At 33.3% G+C, this 7100-nt stretch overlaps 1 long non-coding RNA gene across 1 annotated transcript; it reads left to right on the forward strand.

Annotated features, from left to right (window-relative positions):
• Positions 1–3016: 3016 nt before the first annotated feature.
• On the forward strand, positions 3017–3347 carry LOC133794403 (uncharacterized). The gene is made up of 2 exons (XR_009875197.1): positions 3017–3060; positions 3264–3347. It is a non-coding gene; the product is annotated as an uncharacterized LOC133794403 (long non-coding RNA).
• The last annotated feature ends 3753 nt before the right edge of the window (positions 3348–7100 follow it).

Consider the following 7100-nt stretch of genomic DNA (forward strand, 5'->3'; position numbering starts at 1 on the left):
TAATGAAAATAGTAGTAGTTTCAAATAGGTCCATGGTTTTTCATCATATCCGTTTCCATCTTTAGATGGTAACAAGATGATCTTTTTTTTTTCTTTGCATTCTCTCTCTAGATTGGTGAAGATGCAAACTGGTTTTAATGAAAATCATGGTTATGTGCTTGAGTATAAAAAAGGCTCCATTTTAATATGTTTTTAATATGTGTATGTCTAAAAGAACTGAGGGCTTTATCTCAAATGACTACTATGTTTTGATTTTGTTTCTGTGTTAGTTGTTCATGTTACAATTTTTTTTGTAAGTGTTCATATTACTTTTTTTATTTCAAAATTTGTATTTTTCTTAATTGCATTATGACTTCAAGGATATATATGTCTAGTGCTAAAATAATCATAATTTTAAATGTTTTGATTGAAGCTCAATTTTGTGGGGACATTACTTTTACAAATTCTAATTAATTAAACCTGTTTTGAGTAGACAGTCCTTACTAGTTGGTAAGTTTTTTGTCAGATTTTTATAATTTTAAACTTTACTTCTACCTGTTTTGTTGAATTGTGGTCTACATATGATGTTCATGGTGACTAGCAAATATGACTAGCATATCTAAGGATTTTACATAAATGATGATGGAACCGTTTGTAAAACAAAAAAGATAAAGTCCACATAGGAACAAACAATAAAGATTTGAATGCCTTTTTCATTTTCAAACAGAAGGAATTTCAAACAGAAGGAAACAGAAGGAATTTCAATATTGTTTCCAAATTTGACTGTTTTTTTCAATATCATGTTAATTTTATCGAGTGAGTTTAGTTTATGATATCATTGTCATTTTAGCTTATTTTCTTATTTTATTTATTCACTATGCAGATGAAAACGGGATATGTTTCTCTTGTTTTATGTTTAAAAATTAGTGTTGATCCTTCTATTTCTTCGAAACTCTTTTATGTGGTTTAATTTAAGGTCAATCATCATAAAACTAATTGGTATTAATTACAAGTTGCATGCAAAAGTTTTGAATTATTTGTTCAATAACAAGACGTGTTAGTTTATTATCATTGTTTTAGAAATGATTTTGCATTTATTTTTTTCTGAGTGCCTTCAGAATTCAAATCCCTTGACTTCTATCACTTATTTTCAGGTTAAAACCACAGATGCTTTATCTGGAAAACCTACAAAACGTTAAACAAGCACAATGCCACAGTGGGATGGTTCTTGCTGGTAGCATTTTCTTTTCCACTCTATAGTAGCTAGCCTTTTGTTGTTGTTCTCAACTGTAACACATTTAGCCTCAATCACATTTAGCGTTTTCGAAACAGAGGTTTAAGTAGTGGCTGAAATATTCCTTATATGATAAAAATATTGCCAAGGAAGCCTAGATTTAAGATGCTTGTAAGTTGAAAGTGCTTGTTTTTCTTCAAACAAAACAAAGCTCTAATATATCTTAGCATCTTGAATGTGGCTTTGGCTGACCTCCAACTTTGGGCTTTTGTTTTGCTTGTTTCTTAGTTTTAGCTCTCGGACTTGGAAATTGTGATAATCAAGCCGTGACTCAATTTTTGTTTAAATCCTTTGATGCTTTCCTCATATTAATCTATATTCTATTTGTGGTGATATTCCTTATGTTTGGCCTTTGAGCTTTGACTACATTTATGTGAAAATTCTGAAGAAAAAAAAAAAGAAATGGCCTGGAGAGTTTAAGTTTAAGCTAGTCTCTAGACCTTGCTGCCACATGAGGTTTTTGTTTGTGGTTGGCTATAATGGCTCCACCTCTGTCATGTAAGCTTCTCTTATTTTCCTCACTTCCTTTTTATGTCTATTCTTGACTGTTTCTCTTAAACTTTTCATGAAACTTTAGGAAATGCAGGGTCAGTTTATTGAGTATGTATAGTTTCTGAGCTTATTTTTAGAAGCTTGTTTGTCTTCTAGAGCTAGATAGTAGTTTAGGAAATAGAGATTTTGAGTCATTATTATAGCACTTATAGTTCAGAAGAGAAATAGAGATTTTTCCAGAAAGTTCTGATTCTCTTTTTTTTACTATTTCCCTCATGCTCTCTGACTAAGTCCATTCTTCTACTCATGATGTACTCTACTAAAAGTTATGTATTATAAGATTTCAGCATATTTTTTTACTCTCTTTTAATACCACATATTTGACTGCAATGTGTCTTTTGGACAAATAATAGATTTATGGTGCTATAAAATCTTGAGCTTCATGCAATATTATTTGAGGTCAGGGGGATGTAAATTTGGAAAAGCGTGTAAATATAACCACACTAGAGGAAAGACTTCTGCAGCACCAGTAGCACCAGTTCTAGAGTTTAACTTTGTTGGTCTTCCAATCTGAGTGGTATAACATCATTGTTCTGTCTATATTTTAACCTTTCAACATATAAAAGCTGCAATAGTTGCTTGTGGTCATCTTATGTGGTTTATATCGCAGGGTGAGAAAGAATGTTCATATTACATGCGATATCCAGAACATCTGCCATTTCTGTCAAGGTCTGCTGCTATTTTCCGGGTAAGTTATTATTGTACCAAAAATGCTACTCATTTCCATGCTTATTTAAAGGGTAGCGATGATACTAAGTTTTGAAGATTGGGAGTCTATTCAAAGATTTTAGTTTGCATTTGACATTAGTAGCTTCTGCTTGCAAACTCTGGTTTTTTGCTTCTGTCATAGTAAGGTTTTCTAGTTAAAAGTAGATTTTAAGTCAGATTTTTCAATATTTGCTTCAGTACTTTTAATTTGTTTTTGTCTCTCTTCATAGTTTGATGCTGCTAAATTAAGAAAGCTATTTCAAATGCTGGTTTATCTTTTGCAGGCACCTGAATTCTTTACAACTGCTCCAGCCCTTGTGATACCAAAAGCTATTTCAAATGCTGGTTTAGATGCTTCTCAGATTGATTTCTATGAAATAAATGAAGCGTTTTCTGCAAGATTTTAGTTCTTGTAATCCCTATACTGTTCCTGATTTCGTAAGCATTTTTTTTCATTCATTTATATGTTTCCTTCTTCTCTCTAGGTTGTAGCTCTAGCCAATCAAAAGCTGCTTGGTCTTAATCCTGTGAGTTTGGAGAAAACTAGATGATTTCTTTCAAGTTGATTTACTCTTAAGTCTGAAATTTATGCTATTTTAAATGTGATCACTCTTCCATTTTCTGCAATTTGTATAGTCATTCATCTGTCCACAATGCATTTCAGCTTTGCTCCATTTTGTCACTATCCTTATCTACATTTTTTTACTCTTCCAATTTCCAAATATCTCAGGAAAGCCTTAACGTACATGGTGGGGCTGTATCATTGGGACACCCATTAGGATGCAGTGGAGCTCGTATCTTGGTCACATTATTAGGGGTAATCTATATGCTTTCCTTCTCTTGCAATGCATTCCTAGTTTGACATTCTAATATCATTTATATAGTTCTCTAGTTTTGTTTACATGTTTTCTTAATGATCTAAAGTCATATTTCGTGGTCATATCTAAGCTTATGCTTTCTACATATACTCATGTGAAGTGATCTCGTGTTTGTCATTTATTCTTTTAAATTTCTATTGAGAATTTAGCTGTGGAATAAAAGAGACATTGGTAACTATGCTCTCTTTGATATATTTTACTTGCACTAATTTTATTCCAATGGGTAACTAGTTCATATACTGTAAACTTTAGGATAGAAAAGTTCAAAAATTTCTTTACTCTGTCATTATTTTGTGCTTGACTAGTACTAGAGAAGGTGAGGCTTTTAACTATCCAGAAGCTCTAATAATAACTATTGTCCTTTCTCATTAAACAAACTGAAAAAGGTTGAATAAAACAAAAAAACATTTATACTCTACTGTCACAAAAATGTACAAGACTATTTCTGGATGATCAAACAGAATTAACTTAGATAATCTTTAAGTAAATGGCTAACTCATTAGAAGAGCAAACATTTCTCTGTACTACCTGGGCATGATACCTTTGGGAACCAAGATATAGAAACATTTTAAAGTTAGATACTTATAGTCTAAAGAAGAAGAAACTAAAGAAAGCATTAATATTCATGTACAGAGTCATTGTTACAGCTATACTTGAAAGATATCTTTGTGATATTACAGCTATACTTATACTAGAGAAAGTAGATTCATATTGTTTTATGCATAATTTTATGAAATATATGAATATTGCATCTGGTCTGGGATTTCTTTTTCTTCTGTTGTTATATGAATATGCCTGTTGTTATAGCCAGCCATGGGTAATGTTTCATGAGCAATTTTTTCTTCAAATAATGCCTGTGTCATGTTGTTTATGGTATATCTTAGTTTCTTGTTAATTATTTAATTATTTAGGTTTCTTCCTTCAGTAATGGATGTGAGATTCTAACTAGTCTAGTATTGGTTATCTGAAAATCTCATCTTCTCAAGCTTCAGATTTTTTTTTAATTCATTTTGGTATCTTAGTAGTGATCACTGCCAGCATAACAGTTGTTATAGGTCCTTTCTTTCACTCTCTCTCTCTCTTTGACCATTTCTAAATGTTGATGTTAGTCTGTGTTGCTCTTATAGATATACTTGTTATCTTGATACATTTCACAAGCCTTGTTTTAAGTTGCATGTTTTGTTGCTTCACAAATTTAATTTAAACTTTATATGTTTACAAGTAGAAACTAGCTTAAGTCTTATGTTCTTAATAATAAAAGGACTTTTTTTTTTTTACAATGTGCAGGTATATTGAGATGATTTCTTTGGAGCAATTCTTGACAATATTTGTAGTTGAGGCCTTTAGAATGGAAGAATGTATTTCACTAATTTTTGTATACATTTCTTGTTTTGTATTTAGTGATAAAGGAATCTGAATTGGGCATAAATTATGTTGTAATATGATTTCTTAAGCCTAGACTAGTAGACTAAATATTGTAATTACATTTGAGTAATTAATAAAAATCTATTTATGTTACCTTATTTGGCTTCAATTTTCATATTTGTTTTCCTAGTTTTGTGCAAGTAAAAAAAGATTATGTTTCTCTAAGCTAATATAACACATGTGTTATACTAAAGTGTAGTATAACACATGTGTTATACTAAAGTGTACTATAACACAAAAAAAGTGTTATACTAAAGTGTAGTATAACACAAATTTATAAGTATTGAAATGTGTTATATAATCGACTATAAATAACATAATTCAACACTTATCTATATATTAAAATAACACAGAAAGTGTGCTATCGTTGACAGTATAATAACACATCTGTATAACACTGATAAAGTGTTATGTAAAGTACCCTGACCTACGATAACATAGTCGGTCTTAACACATCAAAAAGTGTTATGGTATGTTTTGATAACACATTTTCGGTGTTATTAAAAACATTTTTTCTTGTAGTGATTGTTGATGGCTAGGAACATGAATTTCAGTAATAGAATCCATGCTTTCCTAAGGGATCGAATATTGGTTCTCTTAAGGATTGATTTTGGAACTGAATAGTTATTGAGCTCAAATCTATAATTAGATTATAGATTAATTATTCATTAGTGAATTAATGGTACTTAAGGATCAAGATGTAATTAGAAGGGTAAAACGGTAATTTTGACCAGCTCTAATTAACGTACCAATAATGGAGGACATAACTACATATATTTATTATATCAATGGACTACTAGAGATAACTCTGTAAATATAATTCTATAAATACTTAGATTTGAATTCCATATTTATAGTGGATTAAACATGGAATTAATAAATAAGATTATTCAATTAAAGAGTTTTATTAATAATCTAGTTTATTAGACCGTCGTATTATAAGTCCATGGTCCCCATATCTCCTCTGTTGTACACTGTCAGGGATAAGGATGTCAAAAGAAAGATTTGTAAAGAGAAGTGACTAAATTGCAAATGAATTAATTTTCCATGGCAAGGAAATAATTATGGGTAATTAATTAATTGTGAATTATTTAATTATTTAACCATATAGTTTATATTTTGAAAAATTATTGGTTAAAATTAACATTAATCTTGTTTGGATTAAAATAAAGAGAGACTAAAAAATATCTTATTTATAATATGATATTTATTTATTTAATTTAAAACAGATATTTTAAGATAAAGTTAATTTTGAGTTAACTGATACTTATGTTGGCATAAATATATTTCCTTAGAGATTGATTAAACAAACAAATAAAAAAATCAGGGAAACTTGATACAAGCTTGGGGAACACACACTGTGGATGCCAAAAATCCACCAAGGAAGGTATCTTAGGTCCCTGGTTGTAAAACATGGCTAAGGGTCACATAGTCATGATATTGGGCTCAAGCCTATAAGTCTCATGAGACCACGTTCTAGACAACACTCCCAAGTGCCCTGCAGGTCTCTACCTTGTTGAAGATTCGAAGGCTCGACACCCTTGTGTGTCTCGCACCCCTGAGCCTTGCGAGGCTTCCGCCTTGTGTTCATGTGTCAGGTGCCCATGTGCCTCGCAAGACACTTGTTTGGATGGAGACCTGAGTGCCAAGTGCTTAGGAGTCATGCTTCCATGCGACTCATGATGCCCCCACCTCACTGAAGACCAAGTCTTCTTGCGCCCAGGTGCCACACAGCCTTGTGCCTTGATGGAGACAAGAATCCTTCACGCCGAAAAGGCCACGCACCTGGGCCTCACGAAGCCACTGCCTCGCAATCAGTCAAGGTGCCTCGCACCTAGCGTCTTGGCCAGGAGGGCCTCACGCCTGGTGTCTCGGCCATGAGAGCCTCAAGCCTAGCGTCTAAGCCAGGAGGGCCTGGCGCCTAGCATCTCGGTCAGGAGGGCCTCGCGCTTGGCATCTTGGCTAAGAGGGCTTCGCATATGGCGTCTCGCCCAGGAGAGCCTCGCACCTAGCATCTCGACTAGGAGGGCCTCGCGCCTAGCGTCTAAGCCAGAGGGCCTAGCGCCTACCATCTCAGCCAGGAGGGCCACGTGCCTAGTGTCTCGGCCATGATGGTCTCATGCATGAATACCTCAGGGTAATGGTCTTGTGAAGTGAGACCCTCATCTCACATGTGGGCATCATATCTCATAGCATACACAGCAGGCCTCATTGACGAGGCCTTATCTCTCTCCCTGAGATAAGTGACACCAATGAGGCACCAC

This window comes from Humulus lupulus, chromosome 8 (genome assembly GCF_963169125.1).
Source record: "Humulus lupulus chromosome 8, drHumLupu1.1, whole genome shotgun sequence".
NCBI lineage: Eukaryota > Viridiplantae > Streptophyta > Magnoliopsida > Rosales > Cannabaceae > Humulus > Humulus lupulus.